The 23,452-nt window shown below is 36.7% G+C and overlaps 1 protein-coding gene across 3 annotated transcripts in view; it reads right to left on the bottom strand.

Moving 5' to 3' along the window:
- GAS2 (growth arrest specific 2) overlaps window positions 1-23,452 on the bottom strand; it is a 261,526-nt gene that overhangs the window by 221,677 nt on the left and 16,397 nt on the right. The window lies entirely within an intron of this gene.

The following is a 23,452-nucleotide window of genomic DNA, read 5'->3' as shown; positions in this document are numbered from 1 at the left end:
TAAATAAAATGTATTACACTTTTTATTTTGTTTTGTTCTCATGTTCATCAGTTTCATGTATATTGCCATCCAATGTTTACAATGGCAGTGGCACAGGTATTGTGATCCTTGCTTGGATGCCATTTTTATTATGATGAGTTACCTAGCCCCACTCCCAAATAGAAACTACCTGTACATCCACAAGTTAAATGATGTGGATGATTTTAGATATAATTTAAAAAATATTCACATTTCACCTTTATTATTGCTATTATCTGGCAGAAACTGCATCAGTTATTTGCTTCTAGTGGCAATACATTTAATAAAGAAGAAGAGAAAACCGACTGAAAAGTTTGGAGTCCTTGAACTCCGAACTTTTTATTTTAGTTCAATTTGCTTTTGCAGCTATCAGATCCACATTTCCTCCTTAGCTTTCTAAAAGAAGGGAAAAATAGTTATTCTTAATTTTAAGGAGAAACAGCATTTTTAAAAGGTCTACATAACAGCTTGGATAAACATAAATAACAACAAAACATACAGAACTCATTACTGATGAGTTTTAGTAAACGAATCTGAATGATAAAATTTCTTAAAATGTGATCAGATCTGAGTATTCCCAGAGCCCCAGCAAAGAATTTTGAGTGTCTGAACACATACAATTTAGTAAAAAATCAAATGTTCTTGATAATTTTTCCTGATCAAAACATCATCAGCCAATAAATGCTAATTTAAGAATTATTCAAATATGTAATGAGTTCAAAAAATTTAGCACCTTGAACTTTCAAAATCTTACATCCTATTTCTCCCCAGATATGAATATTCTTGTCACATTGTTCATTATTGGTGTTATAAAAAGCTAAGAGTAAGGCAATGTTTTTATTGATTCAGGAACAATGCTAAATACAGTTTGGGGAAAAAAAAGGAGGCTTACAGAGGAATTGGGAAAGCATAATCATTCAAAATTACTCCCTCTCCATGCTCATTTCTTCCAGGTATTTTTTTTTGTCTTAAATTTTGCATTATGTCAGATCCTCTGTCTCTCAGAAAGAGCGAAAAGAAAAATACGAGAAGAAATAAATAATGTGTTTTTTCTTTCATTAACATCTAAGAGTTGTACTGAATATTTTTTTTGGTGACAAAAGAGAAGTAATACAAAAGATTTCTGAAGAGACGGATACAGTGTTTTTATTTTAATTTTTTTAGCATATGTAAAAATTCCCATTTGATTTTTATCTTGTTTTTCAAAATCAATATTTCTATTTATATATTCTGATCACTCACTGATATATTTGCCAAAGATAATCTTTTGTCTAAGTATTTTCTTAGTTTAGTGTGGACTCAACCCAAACTGTTCACCTTAGGAAAATGTAGTCCAACTGAAGCAACTATAGCTTCTCTAATGTGAAGGCAAAGGAAGCAAATACTTCAATAAGATGAAAAATGTTTAAATACATCCTTGAAACTTAACACCATTAAAAAGAAGTCAAGCCAGATTTAAACAGTTTAGTTTTTATTTTCAAGTGATGACAGTTAGAGGACTTTAACACGGGAAGTTTCTGCGTTACTATGTGTGTCCCACATTCTAAACTTTCAACATTGTCTCAAACATGAATTTTCTCATTTCTCTAAGAAATACTTTTTTGAGTTTAAAAATGATCAATAAAATACGTTATTTTTTCCCTCCTATGTAGATAACTCTCCTTTTCTCTCTTAGCCCTTCCCCCAAATGAAAATAATATATGTAGTACTCACTCTGAAAAGTGAAGCAAACCTTCAATAAATGATTGAGGTTAGAGGACACTTTGAGAAAAAATTAAATAACACAGAAATAGCTACTGGGTTAAATTTGGTAAAATAAATTTCCAGAAGTGACCAAGAAAGACTTATATTCCTAAACAGCTTCAAAGGAGCAGTTAAAAATGACAAAAGACAGCTTGGGAAGCAAGTGAGAATAATGATACAGAAAGCAGTATGAAGACATGCAATGGTATTAAAAAATACATGAAGAAATATATTTAATAATAACTTAAAACATTTACTTACATTTTGTTGAAACACTTCCTCAGTGAGGTCAAATATGTTTATTTTTCCCAACCTAGCATCTTAGTCTATAATATAAGGCCTTCAATTGACATATTTTGAATTATAGTTTTTTAATGTCATAAGGCAAAGAGAATAAATTTTATAAATCCTAGCATAGTCATTACAAATAGTGTTACAAATAAAAACAGACTGTTTCTGAAATTTTAAACGATAAATGCTATTACTTTTCACCACCATTCATATATAAAACTACAAGGATAAATCAAAGAAATTTCATATGTAAAGTTCAAGGTTTACTCTCCATCTAATATGCAATTTAAAAAATCTATTACTTTACTCTCAGTGGAGAACTTTAAACTTTTTAAGTACAACACAACAGTAGCATAAATATTAATTCCCTCCTGTGCAAGACTCATTTTTTCTGGCAAATTGTGTTATGTATAAGCATATGTTTTCTAATTTTTACACAATAGATTAAAAATCATTTTGTGAAATATGCCATTTGTCTTATCTACTTCTATTCATTTATTTTTTATTTTTTATTTTTTATTTTTTTGAGAAGGGCTAGTGCAGTGGCGTTGCCATGACTTGCTGCAGCCTTGACCTTCAGGCTCTAGCTATCCTCCCATCTCAGTGTCACGGTAGCTGGGACCACAAGTGAGCACCACTGATATGGTTTGGCTCTATGTCCCCATTCAAATTTCATCTAGAATTGTAATCCCCAAATGTTGAGAGAGGGACCTGGTGGGAGGTGACTGGATCATGGGGTCCGTTTCCCGCATGCTGTTCTCATGATAGTGAGGGAGTTCTCACAACACCTAATGGTTTTAAAAGGGTGGCACTTCCCCTCTCTCTTTCTCTCTCTCCTGCTGCCATGTAAGACATGCCGTGCTGCCCCTTTGCCTTTCCCCATGATTGTAAGTTTCCTGAGGCCTCCCCAGCCATGCAGAACTGTGAGTCGATTAAACCTCTTTTCTTTATAAATGACCCAGTCTCAGGTAGTTCTTTATAGCACAGTGAAAACAGACTAACACAGCCACCAACTCTGGCTAATTTTTTATCTTTTTTTTTTTTTTTTTTTTTGCAGAGACACGGTCCCACTACTATGTTGCCCAGGGACACAGTCCCACTATGTTGCCCAGGCTAGTCTCAAACTCCTGGCCTCACATGATGCTCCTACCCCAACCCTCCAAAGTTTCTGGGTTAGAGGCATGAGCCACCACACCCTGCCTCATCTAGTTTTAAATATCCTATGCAGTACATTCTGTGGTGTGACGTCTGTTGTCTAAGTTGAAGGTGTTTTTTTAAGTTTTCTTTATTTATTTATCTTGTAGTTTGCTTCTAAATCTTAAAAAAGTCTACGTCATGTCACTTTAATCACAAGTACCTCAAGTATAATATAAATGTTCAATGTAAAATATGTTTATTTCAACAACCTTTCTTGTCTTTTCCACCACTATATCTCTGGCATGTAGAATATCATTAGACATATAGTAGACACTCAATAATTGTTGAAAGAAATGAATGATTATTTTAGAAGCTGGTGTCTTAGAAAATATACAACTAATTGGTTATATCTTTATATATTGTCTCTAATTTAATAGTTTAGAACCCAGAATAGAAAAGCAATGTTAAAATAACATTACAAATGATAGTTTCACTCCCAAGCTAGCAGCATTTCATCTGGTAAAATGTAACTAGAGTTCACTAAAACAGATGCTTGCCTGTGTGCCAGGCTTATAAATGAGGTCAGTCTGTGTCACTTGTCACTTCATTAAAAACCTAGGTTCATTTGGACTCAAGTTTTAATCATAACCAATATAACAAGAGTGCAATGAAAAGCAATAGAAAATATTACTACTGCAGTGGCTTTCAAATTTTTTTTATTGTGACCCACAATATGAAATACATTATGGAACAGACGCACAGAAACACACTTAGACACAAATAAACTAAGTATGTTTCACAAAAACATTACGTACTTTACTATATTATATTGCACTCTGATATTTTTCTACTTGGCATTATTATAGTCTCTTCTATGCTATTCAATTTTAAAGAAATGCTATTAGAGAACTGCTAAATTTGTTTTATGACCTACAGTTTTAAAAAAATCTGACTGTAAAGAAACTAAACTAAGGGGAAAATCAATAAAAAGGAGGTAAGGTCTCAATTAACAGATGGTTTCATTACAAAGTATGAAACAGATATGTTTATATATTGTTATTGGTAGACTTGATGCAATATAATGTCACAACATCCCAAACATCTTATACCATCACACCTCCATGCCTTTCCTCATGCTAACCAAAATGATCTTTTACCTTCACTGCCTCCCTCTGAAGAAATCTGATTCACTCTTCTAGGGGAAGCTTAATTGTCACCTTCTTTGTGGTTCTCTTGATCTCTCTGGTAGAGATATTTTTTGTGACTCTATGTCCAGTGCTCTGAGCACTTTGCTATTTCTTTTATTCCTCACTTATAATGTAGTATCACAGTTATTTGTTTATGCATCTATCTCACTTACCAAATTGTGAGTCCTAGAGAGTAGGGACTAGACTATTCATCCTTATATTTCAAATCTTTATCACAATACCAAGCCTAAGGTTGCCAAATAATTGAGTAAATAAATAAATAAATAAGTAAATAAATAAATCATAAAACCACTGCATATCCAAGGGAGGAAAAAGTGGGTGCCATTGGGTGATAGACGGCATTCAGCAAGAACTGTGCTCATCAAAGGAAAATTAAATGGAGATCCCTCTGTAGAGACAATACCAGTTATTAATTTTGCATCTTTATTACTAGCACAATTTACTTATAAGTGAGATTTTAGTATCACATTTCTTGGGATTCTCTTGCAGTTAGATATTGCTCCAGTTATTCATTGATTTTTAAGTACACTAATAATTTCAAATTTAGGATTACTTTGTTGAAGAATGAGAGGTTTGCTGAAACTTCCATTATTGTAACTATAACACAGTTCACAAATACGGAATATTTTCCAACTGTTGATTTATACAAAGCACTTAAAGATATGACACTTAAAATGATCTCATTAAAGCATTTTTGTAGTTCTAAATAATGGATCAGGAAGCATCCTATAAAAGGGCAGTAGCCCAAAGTGAGAGAACTGCCTGGGAATGGGGTCAGTGTCAGTGGGGCTTTTCTTAGCATAAAGGAATATTGCCATTCTGCTATGATCACAGTAGTCACTGTCTCTAGAGTCATTTGCAAAGAAGTTTTGCCAGCCATCATCCCCACAGAGGCTGTCAAGGAATAGGCATAGTAAATTGTAATATCGTAGTCACTACATTTAGCAGAGTAATCTGGAGTCCAGATTTGGTCACAGACGAAATCAGGCAGGGTCCACTTCCAGCTTCTTTGCTTGTTTGCTAAAAGTTATAGGCAAATTATTTTACCTTTTAACTATCAGTTTTCACATCTGTAAAGTGGGATTAACAAATACCACTCTCTCATAGGCATGTCTTGAGAGTTATATAAGTTAATACATGTAAAATAGTTTACTGTTTGGCATATAGCAAGTTTTAAATGAATGTTAGGTATGTTATTGTTAAGTGAGCACCCAAATATTCTTATTGACTCATTACAACAATTCCCTAAGATAAAGATATTAGCAGCATTAAAAATACAAACGTTCAGAGAATCTTATACATCCTTTCTCTGAGTCTTCCCCTCCTCGCTTCCTAACATTCCATTTTACTCTCTTTAGACATCCAGTGGCTTCATGGTTTGTTGGGTCACTCATTCATTTATTCTCCAACCTCTTCTGTGTTAGGCACTTGTATCAAAATGAAGTCACATTCCCTGCGTTCCGGGAGCTCATTCCAATAGCAAAAAATGGTTTTTAAAAAGCTTACCTAATGACACACATCTATTAAGCAGCATAGGTAAGATTTAAACTCATGCCTGAGTCTGACTGATTTGAAAATATGCTCATTTCCCAACACAAATGGGAAGCAACTTCAAGCAACTTATTTGAAGCAACAGAGCTTTCCTTTCCTTCCCTTCCCTCCTTCTTCCCTCCCTCCTTCCCTTCCTTCCTTCCTCCCTCCATTTCTTCCTTTCTCTCTTCTCTCTTTTCCTTCCTTTCTTCCTTCTATCCTTGCTTTATTCTTTCTTTATAAGGAGGTGTCAGGAGTCTATATATCAATTTTAAAAATGTCTTAGATAAAAACTAGAAAGATTTTATATTTAAAAGTTAAAATGTGATAATAAAATTATTTGAGAAAAAAAATCATTTTTGAAAAGAAATAAGTTTCTGTCAGGTATCCTAATTCCAAGCCAGATGAGCTGCCCCATTTGGTGAAGATTCTACATCAAAGAGAATTAAGTCAAATACCTCACAGAAGTATGAGGAGGAACTCATGAAAAGAATACCGAAGAAGGCTTTTGAGGAAAAACTTTTAACCAGGAAAAGTCAAGAGAAGGTTTCAAATCCTACACAGAAATAATCTCTTTTCTTTTGGATCTGGTATCAGTCGAAGATAGATGGGGGTCAGGGAAGATGTCTTTTTAACTAGCTCCCAAGCCTAAGCAGGCTGAATAGCCAGGAGACTGAAAGTGCCTCTTAAAGGGGAGGGGTTGCATTTTTATTTTTAATAATAAGCTGACTAGGAATTGAGTCAAACAAATTTGACTTCAAAATAAAACGCAGAATAAGAACATACCAATCAAGATTCAGAGTTGGATTAGATCATCAGAGCTAATAGCAAAAGACCTTCCCTACCTATACCACCTAGTCTCACACATTAATCGCCTCTGGAAACACCATCATGGGCATACCCAAAATAAAACTTCAACAGGTTTCTAAGTATTCCTTAATCCAGTCACATTGACACATGTAAAATTAAGTTCACACATCTACTCCTTGTCAATTTAGCAACCATATGCATCTCCTTAAAACTACACTCAATTTCCAAAAAGAGGCAATAACAAAATCATAGTTATACCTAACATGATACTACTAACATGATGCAACTATGCTGCATACAACCAAAAACACACTAATCTCATCCCCACAATTGGGCTTTCGTAATTTCAACATTCAGATTTATGGCATTTAGAATTGCATCTTTCAGGATTATGATCCAAACTCCTATGGCAGAATCAATAAATGAGGGGAGAGGAGAAAAAAGTCAGGGAGATCTTTTGAGTGGTTATTCTTTTCTCTTTTCTTCACACTCTTTCTTCTCAGTATGCCCATGTTCTAAAAAAGCAGGTAAATTATGTGAGCACTCAATCCTACTCTACAAAACTACATCATCCATGTTCATTATTTAAAATTATGATTTAGATTTTATTATGACTTGCTGATAGATGGATATGTGGTGTGAGAAACAGACAAGGAAAACCCCTAGATTTTTTTTGGATAAGCAGTTACAAAAATTATGCTGCCATTTAATGAAGTGGGAAAGATGGGAAGAAGTTGTTTTGCTTTGTTTTGTTTTGTCTCATGTTCAGTGGAATGAAAATCAGGGTTTTAGTTCTAGACAAGTTAATTTTGAGATGCCTATCTCATATCTAGAGGGATCTATTGTGTGGTCAGTGGGCACAGGAAGAGGGTAAATCAAAGTTAATTGAGTCTTTTAAAAGCAAAGGCCAGGCACAGTGGCTCACACCTGTAATCCCAACACTTTGGGAAGCCGAGGCGGGCAGATCATCTGAGGTCAGGAATTCGAGACCAGCCTGGCCAACATGGTGAAACACCATCTCTACTAAAAATATTTTAAAAATTAGCTGAGCATGGTGGTGGGCACCTGTAATCCCAGCTACTTGAGAGGCTGAGGCAGGAGAATCACTTGAACCTGGGAGGTGGAGGTTGCAGTGAGCTGAGATCGTGTCACTGCACTCCAGGCTGGGTGACAGAGTGAGCTCCATCTCAAAAAAGAAAAAAACAAAAAAAAGCAAATTGTGTTCAGTTGCCTACATTCCACCAATACATCTGGATTGTTTTAAATTTCTAACACCAAATATTGGTGAATTCCTAAACAAAAGTAGAAATTATAAATAGTTCTAATTGTTTACCAGTTGTTGCATAACTGTGTGGGAGACTCAGTTCATTACTAAATTGTGAAGTAAATTTAAATTCTAATAAAATGCATTAAAAGCAATATATGATTGTGGGCCAAGATTTGATGCTCACATAAGTGAGCTGCCCCTTTTGACAACAAAAGACCTGGAGAGGAGTGTGAGGAAGTACAGTAGTCATGACCCTGCAGGTTAAAAGAAGAAAATAATCTTGTAAACAATCTTCTGTTCAGGAGCAAACATATTATTTTTTTCTTCCCTATTACTTTCTCTGTTTTCCTTGCCTTGTTTGTATTTAGAGTTTATTCAGCTCTTTTTTACTTCCTGTATGTGTGTGTGCACATGAGTGTGTGTGAGGGAATGGTGCACACACACACACGCAGGAACAACCAATGAAGCCCACACTCCAACCACTTCCCTTAGTAAGTTCTCACTCTCTGAGCCACTATGCACTCACCTTAATCTCCTCTGGGGCCAAACATTAAACAACTAGGGAGAGACCCTCTGCTCTAGAGTCTTCAGAATTATTCAAATTAGCAAATCCACAGGGAGGGGAAAACCAGCTAACCCCACCTTGTTTGCCATACATAGCTGCTCTCTACAGCTCCAGCTTGCTGTTACCCTGTCCCAGGGCCCAACCCCTGTGTGGCTCTGACAGCCCTCTCATTTGGAGAGGTAACAAAGAGTCCTACCTTTTAACTATCAGGTGTCAATGTGTTGTACCCCACCATCAACAGAATCTTTAAGTTTTACAAATCAGTAAGAGATGAAGAAGTCTGTTTTTAGACTGACCACTTAGCTTTCTTCATCTTATTCACACTTCCAGAATTCCTCCTCTTATTTGATTACTAGACTCTACTTCACTGTCTTTCTCTTTTTACAATGCTCTTTCACTCCCACTGTCTTCTCTCTATGGAAATATAGTGATCATACTCACTGGGATCAGAAATTTCTGTATGTTATCTCAAAATACATCATAAAAGTTAAAGCTAAAGAAATGACGTGTAAAATATATGAAGTTTAATAGAGTAAAAATGAAAATATTCAGCATAGAGTATGAAAGCACGTAAGTGCTATAAGTACGCCTCCTCGAAACACACACACACACACACATCATGACAAACACTATCACTGAGAAAGTAATAAGCAATATCTCTGTGTGATGTGCACTGTAATATGACCTGCCTTTGACTATTTCCACTCTTAGCAGTCTTCTCCAGCTCATACATCTTATAGTTTATTAATAAAGTATGGGGATGATTTTTATGTGTTAATGCTGCTTTACCTTTTGATTGTGGACTCCTGAAAGCATACTGTTTACTTCTAGATGCTTTTAAGTTTTTCTTAAGCTCCAGTAATTCTTTATAGTTTACTTGGATTATGCATTGTACTTTGTTTTCCTCAATATATGAACATTCTTTTTATAGTCATTCAGTTTATCCTTCACACAATTTTGTACTATTTTTTCTTTTCTTACGTCAACCCTCTTTCATTCAACAGATATCTTTTTCAACATTCTGTGCCTTAGGCAGATCTCTCTAATTGGTGTTGGTGTCTGTCATGTGTTGATTTAAGAACAATAGCAAAGGAAGTTACCCAACTCCCTTCATTAATGACATATGTTGCTGCAACTCAGAAGGAGATGATGAAAAGTTTCAGGTTTCAGAAAACATAGCCAAGTTTAAACCCCCAAAATATAAGCCAAGAATTAAAAGAGACATCAGCAACTAGTATATGCTGTGGTTTTAAGATTTGTGGAAATTATAGATATGACTGAAATTTAAAAATTCAATTTGTTTCAAAACATTTTAGTCCTTTGTTCATGAATAAATTTGGTCCACAGTTTTACTCAGACAACATGACACCACCTATAAAGATATTTTTATTTTTTAGTAAATGAGAATATTTCTATGGAACAGTGGAAGAATGCATGACCCACTAGGAACAGGAAGTATAAAAACATACTATAGACAAAATGTTTGCTTAACATTCTTCCTCAGAACTATTTAATAATTGATAAAATCTCATGTACTAATCCTTAAATATTGTGCTAATTTTCAGGCCCATCTAGACACATAGAAAGTAAAGAAATAAAGGTAGGCTCTGTATGAAGGAAGAATATTATTTACATCTTATGGTTTGGTTTGTTTGCTGAATGAGGAGACAAGATATTAGTGAGTCCTGCCAAATCATACATTAATTTTTTTCATTGAGGCAGATTTTATAAGTGAAACCAAATTATGTGTAGGAACTATACAGATGTCTTCATGAATACAGATGCTAATTTTTTCCAAAGAAAATTGGTAATTTCCACAATATGAAGTTTATGACTTCAACAAAGTGCAGTGATTTTTGTTTTTGTTCTTGTTTTTCAAATACTTGGATCAAATTTTTGAATCAGTGAAGAGTAGATGGAGATTCTGATAATGTTTTTGGAATGCTTCCTTTTTTTTATACTGTTTTTAAACATTTATGAACTCTTTATTGAGTACCTAAAATGGGCATTGTGGGAATACAAGATGAGTTAGACAGAATACTGTCCTTGAAGAATTTTCTATTGGTGAAGGAAACAAACATCTGAAGAACTAACCTAATGCAGAATCAAATAATTGCTACATATAAATAGAGATGACATTCCATGGGAGAGCAAAGACAGGCAAGTTAGGTATGCCTCTGGGAATCAGCGTAGGCGGCAAGGTTCAGTGGCCCTGTCAGGATAAGGTAAGTGATTCAGCCCTAGCCCAGAGGCCTGAAAATGTACAGTCTTCAGAAAAGGACAAATAGTCTGAAGAGCTTAGGAGTTCAGAAGATGAAGGGCACTAGGGAGAGAGAGAGGAGGCTCTGATCAGATTTAAGGTGGTTTTGAACACCATTTTAAGACGTTTGGACTTAGGGTGGAAACTAAGGTTGCCATTCAATTTTCTGACAGATTTGGTTATTAATTCAGGTTTAAGCATCACACACTACATATTTTTTTCTTTGATGAAAATTTTCATTTTCTAATCATGAAGACTAGTATATAGTTCCAAGTTAACCATAACTCTTTATGCTCTTTTAGTTTTATAATAAAATTTCAGGGAGATACTACCTGGGCAAGGAATATATCCTTTATCAGATAAATAATAAGTAACTTTTATATTATTCATTATTCATTCTCATTTGGACCTATGAGTTCTTGCACGTCATTTCATTCTTACTTAAAACAGTTCAAGCATGATGGCTTACATTTGTAATTCTATCACTTTGGGAGGCCAAAGTGGGAGGATTACTTTAGCCTGGGAGTTCAAGATCAGCCCAGGCAAAATAGCAAGACCCTGTGTCTCTAAAACTTTAAAAAGTTAGCCAGTCATTGTTGCACATGCCTGTAGTCCCAACCTCTCAGGAGGCTAAGGTGGGAGGATTGCTTGAGCCAAGGAGGTCAAGGCTGCAGTGAGCCATGATTGCACCACTGCAGTCCAGCCTAGGTGACGGAGCAAAACAAAAAAAAAAAAAAAGAAAAAAGAAGGAAAGAAGGAAGCGAGGGAGGGAGGGAGGGAAGGAGGGAGGGAGGCAAGGAAGGAAGGAAAAAATTATTTAAATAATTTCAACTAGAGGGGTTTAAAAATATCCCTGGACCATTAAGTGATAATGACCTCACAGTCTTTAGCCTAGTTTTGAATTAAGCACTCCTATTCAAGCATCACCTAATGCTCCAGTTACTATTGTTGTAAAATAAACCATCCCAGAATTAATGATGTAAAACAACAACAAAGTTATTTTGCTCGTGGATTCTATCAGATGAATCAGACAAAGCACTGTATTGTGGGTTTTGCTTATATCTAGTCCACAGTGCCTGGGGCATCAGGTGGGAAAACCTGAACATTCAAGAATCAAAATAATTTGGGGGCTTTGTCATTCACATATCTGGTGCCTGGTGTGGGATGACTGAGCCTTCTCCATGTGACTTGATTTTCTTACATTATAGAGGCTGGGTTCCCAGAGAAAGCATCGTTAAAGGAGGGCCCTAAGAGTGAGTAGAATAGGGTGGAAGCTTCATGGCCTTTTGGGATTTTTGCCTCAGAAGCCACAATACATGTCTTTTATTATGCTCTATTGATCAAATCAGTCACAAGTCCATTCTCTCCAGACAAGGAGTGTCAAATAATTCTGAAGCCATGTTTAAAACTGCCACACCTATTGTCTCAATCCTAACTGTGACTGTTCACCATTTGAAGTTTCTTTTCTCTTAGACTAGGTCTTGCTAATGCAGACTCTATTTTATTCATTATTATATCACTAGAGCACAGTATAGCATATAGTACAGGTTTAAAAGTATTGATTGAAAGAATAAATGGATTATTTCCCAAATGGATCCTGCTCACATTATTTTTTCATCTTCCAGTCTTCATATAGATCTGGAAGTGATTAAAAACAAGAAAGTTTCTTGATACCTTTTTCAACATATTTGCTATTTTCGCTATTTTGCTACTTGCTAATGTTAACTGTACATAGAAAATGCACCAGTCACTGCGCTAGGTGCCTGGCAAACATTTCATTGAGTCCTCACAATGAAATGTAATTATCTAATAAAAAGTTAAGTAACTTGCCTGAGGCACAGTTCTTGTTTAAATTCTTCCTATACACTAAATGATAACAGCTCTCTTTTTTTCTGAGTACTTATATGTGAGAATATTTGTATTCTGCAATGTTGATGAGTCTTATTCCGACTATATATAGAAGCAAATGAGTGTACATAAGGGGAAGAAAAAGCAGGAAGAGAGGAGAGGAGAGGAGAGGAGGAAAGAAAGGAGGGAGGAAGGAAGGGAGGAAAGAAGGAAGGAAGGAAGGAGAGAGAGAGAAAGCAAAAAAGAAAGAAAGAAAAGAAAGAAAGAAAGAAAGAAAGAAAGAAAGAAAGAAAGAAAGAAAGAAAGAAAGAAAGAGAAAGAAAGAAAGAGGTTGTGGAGGAGCCAAGATGGCCAAATAGGAACAGCTCCAGTCTACAGCTCCCAGCGTGAGTGACGCAGAAGACGGGTGATTTCTGCATTTCCATCTGAGGTACCGGGTTCATCTCACTAGGGACTGCCAGACAGTGGGCGCAGGTCAGTGGGTGCAAGCACCGTGCGCGAGCTGAAGCAGGGCGAGGCATTGCCTCACTCAGGAAGCGCAAGGGGTCAGGGAGTTCCCTTTCCTAGTCAAAGAAAGGGGTGACAGACAGCACCTGGAAAATTGGGTCACTCCCACCCGAATACTGCGCTTTTCCAACGGGCTTAAAAAACAGCGCACCAGGAGATTATACCCCACACCTGGCTGGGAGGGTCCTACGCCCACGGAGTCTCGCTGATTGCTAGTACAGCAGTCTGAAATCACACTGCAAGGTGGCAGCGAGGCTGGGGGAGGGGCACCCGCCATTGCCCAGGCTTGCTTAGGTAAACAAAGTAGCTGGGAAGCTCGAGCTGGTTGGAGCCCACCACAGCTCAAGGAGGCCTGCCTGCCTCTGTAGGCTCCACCTCTGGGGGCAGGGCACAGACAAACAAAAAGACAGCAGTAACCTCTGCAGACTTAAATGTCCCCGTCTGACAGGTTTGAAGAGAGCAGTGGTTCTCCCAGCACGCAGCTGGAGATCTGAGAACGGGCAGACTGCCTCCTCAAGTGGGTCCCTGACGCCCTGACCCCCGAGCAGCCTAACTGGGAGGCACCCCCCAGCAGGGGCAGACTGACACCTCACATGGCCGGGTACTCCAACAGACCTGTCTATCTGAGGGTCCTGTCTCTTAGAAGGAAAACTAACAAACAGAAAGGACATCCACACCAAAAACCCATCTGTACATCACCACCATCAAAGACCAAAAGTAGATACAACCACAAAGATGGGGAAAAAACAGAGCAGAAAAACTGGAAACTCTAAAAAGCAGAGTGCCTCTCCTCCTCCAAAGGATCGCAGTTCCTCACCAGCAACAGAACAAAGCTGGACGGAGAATGACTTTGATGAGCTGAGAAAAGAAGGCTTCAGACGATCAAATTACTCCGAGCTACAGGAGGAAATTCAAACCAAAGGCAAAGAAGTTGAAAACTTTGAAAAAAATGTAGAAGAATGTATAACTAGAAAAACCAATACAGAAAAGTGCTTAAAGGAGCTGATGGAGCTGAAAACCAAGGCTCGAGAACTACGTGAAGAATGCAGTAGCCTCAGGAGCCGATGCGATCAACTGGAAGAAAGGGTATCAGCGATGGAAGATGAAGTGAATGAAATGAAGCGAGAAGGGAAGTTTAGAGAAAAAAGAATAAAAAGACACGAGCAAAGCCTCCAAGAAATATGGGACTATGTGAAAAGACCAAATCTACGTCTCATTGGTGTACCTGAAAGTGATGGGGAGAATGGAACCAAGTTGGAAAACACTCTGCAGGATATTATCCAGGAGAACTTCCCCAATCTAGCAAGGCAGGCCAACATTCAGATTCAGGAAATACAGAGAACGCCACAAAGATACTCCTCGAGAAGAGCAACTCCAAGACACATAATTGTCAGATTCACCAAAGTTGAAATGAAGGAAAAAATGTTAAGGGCAGCCAGAGAGAAAGTTCGGGTTACCCACAAAGGGAAGCCCATCAGACTAACAGCGGATCTCTTGGCTGAAACTCTACAAGCCGGAAGAGAGTGGGGGCCAATATTCAACATTCTTAAAGAAAAGAATTTTCAACCCAGAATTTCATATCCAGCCAAACTAAGCTTCATAAGTGAAGGAGAAATAAAATACTTTAGAGACAAGCAAATGCTGAGAGATTTTGTCACCACCAGGCCTGCACTAAAAGAGCTCCTGAAGGAAGCGCTAAACATGGAAAGGAACAACCAGTACCAGCTGCTGCAAAATCATGCCAAAATGTAAAGACCATCGAGACTAGGAAGAAACTGCATCAACTAACGAGAAAAATAACCAGCTAACATCATAATGACAGGATCAAATTCACACATCACAATATTAACTTTAAATGTAAATGGACTAAATGCTCCAATTAAAAGACACAGACTGGCAAATTGGATAAAGAGTCAAGACCCATCAGGGTGCTGTATTCAGGAAACCCAACTCATGGGCAGAGACACACATAGGCTCAAAATAAAAGGATGGAGGAAGATCTACCAAGCAAATGGAAAACAAAAAAAGGTAGGGGTTGCAATCCTAGTCTCTGATAAAACAGACTTTAAACCAACAAAGATCAAAAGAGACAAAGAAGGCCATTACATAATGGTAAAGGGATCAATTCAACAAGAAGAGCTAACTATCCTAAATATACATGCACCCAATACAGGAGCACCCAGATTCATAAAGCAAGTCCTGAGCGACCTACAAAGAGACTTAGACTCCCACACATTAATAATGGGAGACGTTAACACCCCACTGTCAACATCAGACAGATCAACGAGGCAGAAAGTCAACAAGGATACACAGGAATTGAACTCAGCTCTGCACCAAGCGGACCTCATAGACATCTACAGAACTCTCCACCCCAAATCAACAGAATATACATTTTTTTCAGCACCACACCACACCTATTCCAAAATTGACCACATACTTGGAAGTAAAGCTCTCCTCAGCAAATGTAAAAGAACAGAAATTATAACAAACTATCTCTCAGACCACAGTGCAATCAAACTAGAACTCAGGATTAAGAATCTCACTCAAAACCGCTCAACTACATGGAAACTGAACAACCTGCTCCTGAATGACTACTGGGTACATAACGAAATGAAGGCAGAAATAAAGATGTTCTTTGAAACCAACGAGAACAAAGACACAACATACCAGAATCTCTGGGACACATTCAAAGCAGTGTGTAGAGGGAAATTTATAGCACTAAATGCCCACAAGAGAAAGCAGGAAAGATCCAAAATTGACACCCTAACATTACAATTAAAAGAACTAGAAAAGCAAGAGCAAACACATTCAAAAGCTAGCAGAAGACAAGAAATAACTAAAATCAGAGCAGAACTGAAGGAAATAGAGACACAAAAAGCCCTTCAAAAAATTAATGAATCCAGGAGCTGGTTTTTTGAAAGGATCAACAAAATTGATAGACCACTAGCAAGACCAATAAAGAAAAAAAGAGAGAAGAATCAAATAGACGCAATAAAAAATGATGAAGGGGATATCACCACCGATCCCACAGAAATACAAACTACCATCAGAGAATACTACAAACACCTCTATGCAAATAAACTAGAAAATCTAGAAGAAATGGATAAATTCCTCAACACATACACTCTCCCAAGACTAAACCAGGAAGAAGTTGAATCTCTGAATAGACCAATAATAGGAGCTGAAATTGTGGCAATAATCAATAGCTTACCAACCAAAAAGAGTCAGGACCAGATGGAGTCACAGCCGAATTCTACCAGAGGTACAAGGAGGAACTGGTACCACTCCTTCTGAAACTATTCCAATCAATAGAAAATGAGGGAATCCTCCCTAACTCATTTTATGAGGCCAGCATCATACTGATACTAAAGCCGGGCAGAGACACAACCAAAAAAGAGAATTTTAGACCAATATCCTTGATGAACATTGATGCAAAAATCCTGAATAAAATACTGGCAAACCGAATCCAGCAGCACATCAAAAAGCTTATCCACCATGATCAAGTGGGTTTCATCCCTGGGATGCAAGGCTGGTTCAATATATGCAAATCAATAAATGTAATCCAGCATATAAACAGAGCCAAGGACAAAAACCACATGATTATCTCAATAGATGCAGAAAAGGCCTTTGACAAAATTCAACAACCTTCATGCTAAAAACTCTCAATAAATTAGGTATTGATGGGACGTATTTCAAAATAATAAGAGCTATCTATGACAAACCCACAGCCAATATCATACTGAATGGGCAAAAACTGGAAGCATTCCCTTTGAAAACTGGCACAAGATAGGGATGCCCTCTCTCACCACTCCTATTCAACATAGGGTTGGAAGTTCTGGCCAGGGCAATTAGGCAGGAGAAGGAAATAAAGGGTACTCAATTAGGAAAAGAGGAAGTCAAATTGTCCCTGTTTGCAGATGACATGATTGTATATCTAGAAAACCCCATTGTCTCAGCCCAAAATCTCCTTAAGCTGATAAGCAACTTCAGCAAAGTCTCAGGATACAAAATCAATGTACAAAAATCACAAGCATTCTTATACACCAATAACAGACAAACAGAGAGCCAAATCATGAGTGAACTCCCATTCACAATTGCTTCAAAGAGAATAAAATACCTAGAAATCCAACTTACAAGGGATGTGAAGGACCTCTTCAAGGAGAACTACAAACCACTGCTCAATGACATAAAAGAGGATACAAACAAATGGAAGAACATTCCACGCTCATGGGTAGGAAGAATCAATATTGTGAAAATGGCCATACTGTCCAAGGTAATTTACAGATTCAATGTCATCCCCATCAAGCTACCAATGCCTTTCTTCATAGAATTGGAAAAAACTACTTTAAAGTTCCTATGGAACCAAAAAAGAGCCCGCATCGCCAAGTCAATCCTAAGCCAAAAGAACAAAGCTGGAGGCATCACGCTACCTGACTTCAAACTATACTACAAGGCTACAGTAACCAAAACAGCATGGTACTGGTACCAAAACAGAGATATAGATCAATGGAACAGAACAGAGCCCTCAGAAAGAACGCCGCATATCTACAACTATCTGATCTTTGACAAACCTGAGAAAAACAAGCAATGGGGAAAGGATTCCCTATTCAATAAATGGTGCTGGGAAAACTGGCTAGCCATATGCAGAAAGCTGAAACTGGATCCCTTCCTTACACCTTATACAAAAATCAATTCAAGATGGATTAAAGACTTAAACGTTAGACCTAAAACCATAAAAACCCTAGAAGAAAACCTAGGCATTACCATTCAGGATATAGGCATGGGCAAGGACTTCATGTCTAAAACACCAAAAGCAATGGCACCCAAGCCAAAATTGACAAATGGGATCTAATTAAACTAAAGAGCTTCTGCACAGCAAAAGAAACTACCATCAGAGTGAACAGGCAACCTACAAAATGGGAGAAAATTTTTGCAACCTACTCATCTGACAAAAGGCTAATATCCAGAATCTACAATGAACTCAAACAAATTTACAAGAAAAAAACAAACAACCCCATCAAAAAGTGGGCAAAGGACATGAACAGACACTTCTCAAAAGAAGACATTTATGCAGCCAAAAAACACATGAAAAAATGCTCACCATCACTGGCCATCAGAAAAATGCAAATCAAAACCACAATGAGATACTATCTCACACCAGCTAGAATGCTAGATGACGAGTTAGTGGGTGCAGCGCACCAGCATGGCACATGTATACATATGTAACTGACCTGCACATTGTGCACATGTACCCTAAAAGTATAATAATAATAAATTTTAAAAAAAAGAAAAAAAAGGAAAGAAAGAAGGAAAGAAAGAAAAAGAAAGAAAGAGAAAGAAAGCAAGCAAGTGCAAATGAGAAGAAAAGAAAGAAGGAAGGAAGACGGAGGGAGGGAGGGAGAGAAGTTTATAAGAATGGCAAAGCAAACTGTGTGTCAATACCACTTAACTAAGCCATTTACCGTGGATGGTGTATGAAGTAGGTTTTTGCTTTCTGGATTAAGTTTTAAAAGAAATGCCATAAAAATACAATTTAACAGAGGCAAATGTCATATGGCTCTCTGTTTCTAAAATACCGTGCCTTTCTCAAAATAGATTTTTGTTTTAAAAGTTTCAGTTGCATATTTCCTTTAATGCTGTCAGAAGTTCTTACAACTCCCTGTCATCTGGGTATCATAGTTTATGTTCCTTGATTATATACCAAATGAGATTACAAAATTCAAAAACACATAGATAGATTTAAAGTTGAAAATATTTGGAATGCTAGAACTCAAGTGCTAGATTTGGTGTACTCTAAATTGTAGAGCATAAAAAGGGAAAATTTGGCAGCCAGTATAGGCAATAAAAGGTAAATTGATCCTAAAGCACACTGTAAAGACATCAAGTCATTTTGCTAAAATTAAATTAACCTCATTTTTAACTATAATCTATAAACAAACTAATTGAAATTATCACATCAGAGAGCTAGAGAAGAACTTAGCGTTTCCCTTAATAATTTCTCATAATACAGAATTACAGATATTACATGATATTCTCCTGGTTGAGCAGAAGACAGGAAAACCAAATTGTTTTTTCTCAGTAAATAAAGACGCCTGTAATCTCAGCACTTCAGGAGGCCGAGACAGTTGGATTACCTGAGGTCAGGAGTTCGAGACCAGCCTGACCAACATGGAGAAACCCCGTGTCTACTAAAAATACAAAATTAGCCGGGCATGGTGATGCACACCTGTAATCCCAGCTACTCGGGAGGCTGAGGCAGGAGAATGGCTTGAACTCGGGAGGCGGAGGTTGTAGTGAGCCGAGATCATGCCATTGCACTCCAGCCTGGGCAACAAGAGCAAAACTCCATCTCAATAAAAAAAAAGAAAAGAAAAAGAAAAGAAAACAAATACTGCTTTTTGCAACGAAGAACACCAAGTCAGAAAACTTTATCTGAATTAGAAAAAATGTATAATGGCACAATTCAAAATTTACAATTTTGACTAACAAAAATTTTCACTATAAAATTTGACATTATTTATTTGGAATTATATCATTGACTGTGATCCCTAATTTTGTAATATTTTAATAAGAATATTATTTAGAACAACAGCTCTCTGAAAATTTTCTCAATATTTCCCACTAAAGAAACAAATTTAGCCTGATATAAATATATTTTATATGTATGTGTGTATATATATGTATACATTTTTTTTTTTAAGACAGTCACTCTGTCACCCGGGCTGGAGTGCAGTGGCATGATTTCAGCTCACTGCAGCCTCTGCCTCCCGGGTTCAAGCGATTCTAGTGCCTCAGCCTCCTGAGTAGCTGGGACTACAGGGGCATGCTACCACGCCTGGTTAATTTTTGTATTTTTAGTAGAGACAGGGTTTCACCATGTTGACCAGGATGGTCTTAATCTCCTTACCTCGTGATCTGCCCATCTCGGCCTCCCAAAGTGCTGGGATTACAGGAGTGAGCCACCCCACCCGGCCATATATAGATATTTTTAATCTTGCCTTTATTATTATCACTGCTTTCCGTCTTCTACCCTACAATTCTCTCAGTAATTTAGACTTGTTCTAAACTCTTGGCATTTTATGATATGTAGAATTGGCTATGGAATACAAAACGTCTTTGAATGGATCCAGGTACAACCATCATCCTGGTAACAATGATATTGCTCCGTTGTGTACTTCTCCTCCTCTATGTACAGCATCAGTAAGATAGAAAATTCTAATTATGTCAACAAGAGGGAAGGTGAAGACACATTTCATTCTAAGATAACAAGAAATAGGCAGCCGGTAGTGGTGGCTCATGCCTGTAATCCCAGCACTTTGGGAGGCTTAGGCAGGCAGATCACTTTGAACCCAGGGGTTCAAGAATAGCCTGGCCAACGTGGCAAAACCCTATCTCTACTGAAAATACAAAAATTTATCCAGGTGTGGTGGTGCATGCCTATAGTCCCAGCTACTTGGGAGGATGAAGCATGAGAATCATTTGAACCCGGGAGGTGGAGGGTTGCAGTTAGCTGAGATCATGCCACTGCACTGCAGCCTGGGTGACAGAGCGAGACTCTGTCTCAAAAATGAAAAACAAACAAAATCAACGAGTAGGAAGGAGCTTTCACTCAACGTATCTGTTTAAATAATATATGCAAATTCAGAAATTATAGCATTAGTCTATTTAAAAGAATAAAGGGAACAGAAATGTAAGCTATAGTCGTTTTGACTTCAAATATCTCTCTGTTCCCTTAGAGTGGTTCCCTCAAATCTGATAGAATATTCTCTGTAAAGCCTCCCTTTATACTTGGTAATTAACTGATAAAAACAATACTGGAAAGAATTTTTACATTCTAACAAAATGCCTCTGTGATATTGCAATGAAAAAAAAATCACTTATTTGGCTTATTTCAGCCAGTTTATTTTGAATGCTAGGGAGCTCTGGGGAAAATGCTCCTTGACATTAATGATATTAACAGACTAACCCAATCTAAGAACTCAGATTACGTCTGGAAGTAATTTTTAAAAAAAGAAATTTCCTGATACCTTTTACATCATAATTGCTACTTAGTGAAAGAGTAATAAAAATTAGATTCATCTATTATCCTTTAAAGGAAATTAAAAATGAGTTTACATATCTACATGCAGGTAATGTACATGCATATTTTTCTTTGCTTTCCATTTTCTTAGCTTTTTTATATTAATTCTCTTAAGACATTTTGGGTTGTATGTCTGGAAACTTCAGCCATCCAGAAAAAAAGGAGGTTGAGAAATAATGAAAAAAATATGCTAAAAGAATTCACATAAAAGTTTTGGAGATTTGAAAATGGGAACAACAGACACTTAAACAGTTATTGAAGCAGGAAAAAAAAATGTCCTTCCTGGCAGGTATTTATATAGCAATATACTGATAACTGTTGGATAAAAATAAAGGCATCCAGACATTATTACAGAGCTCTTCTATATGAAATACAACTTCTTATTCAAAGGTAAAAACAGAACCCGGTCCATATTTTTTTTTTCTTTGTGGTTTGAACATTAGAAAAAAATCATCAATTGTAAAGAAAAATGAAGTCTTAAAAATAAATTTAGTTTATTTAGTTCAAATATCTGCTTAGTAAGTTCTTCCCATTTATTACTACACAAATACACACATACTACAGAAGATATGTGGGTGATCTGTGTATTAATAGGTAGTTTCAAAATAATTTCTGTTAATATGATTGCCATTGTTGTCCCTTCTATATCGTTTTTTTTTTCAAAACAGATGTCCAAGCAGTGGCAAACATGTAAAAACGGTAAAAGTCATAGAAGCCCCTTCCAGTGGGACTAACTCAAGTATTTAAGTAGTTTCTGAATATTAGCAATCCAAGAGGTTTCAAATTAAATGCTCAGATTCTGGGCATTGAACTGATGATTATTTAAGGAAGAGGATAATTTCTTGTTTAAATTCTTCCTTTTTTATATTTTAATCCATGTTTTAAATAACTCATCTCTCATGAATTCAAGATGTTGTCTGGTAGACTTTGAACCAAGTCTATCTGCCTTTAAAGCTCATGAATTAATAAAACCAGCCAACCCAAAGCTGGAGGCTTTTTATACTTTTCCCATTATTCATTTATTTGAACTTTATTATATAAAGTTATTTAGAAAAAAAAAGTTAGAAAGCAAAACCAAAGAGATAAAGTGGAGCCAAAATATAAAAATAGAAACATACATAGGACCTTAGAACTCTATGCACTGAGCAATAAGAAGTCGTGAAAGTCTCTCAAACTCAAGAGTCAGAGAACAAAATGCTATGCAGATGTTGGTCTTGCCGCTGTTTTAACATCCTTTTCCTTCCTGAGTTTGAACCCAACTACAGAGCAGGCAATGGGTCTAGAATAATTTATAGATAAGGTTCCACATTATCGTATACCTATAAAACATACTGATAATTTAGCCAGAACATAAAATCATTTTTTTTAGTGGATAGAACTATCTTGTTCTTTACATTCCGTGTAAATTCTCAGATACGTCATTTTTAACATAATTACAAGATACTGACAAAATAAAATAAGCTTTCAGCTGGTATCGATTGCTGATTTAAAATAATCCAGATGTCTTCTGGACAGTTTGTGCATACCTTATTATCCACTAATTATCTATTGCATTCTATAATTTTCTTTTCCAGGGGCTCTTAAAGAGTGTGAGGAATGACAGTAGTCTGTGACTAAAAAAAAGTTTATAAGAATTTCTACTGAGTCAATGTTCTGCTATGAATTTTGTTTTCTTTTTCCTAATTACTGGCATCAGTCTAAATTAATACTAATTCAATTCCAGAGGTAAAGAGGCTTCACCCAATCACGTAAATGAGAAAATGCAGAATAGTCTTTCTCATTCTTATCTCCATTAAAATTTGTTGATTCTTCATCAAAATTTTCAAATCTGAACACCATCCTGTCAAGACTTCCTAATATTTCCTCTGCCACTGCTGTAGAGAGCCATCATTTTGCTCATGAGGACTACTGCAATATTTTTCCAGTGATCCTCTATCTGTATTCAGTTGTTCCAGCTAGTGGTAATCAATTCTCTACATTGCTTTATAACAGATATACTCTTATCATTCTTGTGCTTCAAAATTCTCAATAAAATTGGAATCTCAATTGAACACACACTCTCTTCCTTAGCAAGGTATTCTAATGTCTTCACAATCTTAGTCCATCTACAAATATTTCCACCATTTCCCACACCGTAAGAAATGCTTTTCCCTTTCAATGTATTACTTTTATGAAAACACTTCACATT

Source organism: Gorilla gorilla, chromosome 9 (genome assembly GCF_029281585.2).
Source record: "Gorilla gorilla gorilla isolate KB3781 chromosome 9, NHGRI_mGorGor1-v2.1_pri, whole genome shotgun sequence".
NCBI classification, from domain to species: domain Eukaryota; kingdom Metazoa; phylum Chordata; class Mammalia; order Primates; family Hominidae; genus Gorilla; species Gorilla gorilla.
The sequence above is the reverse complement of the archived record's forward strand: the minus strand, read 5'-3'. Positions and strand labels throughout refer to the sequence as shown.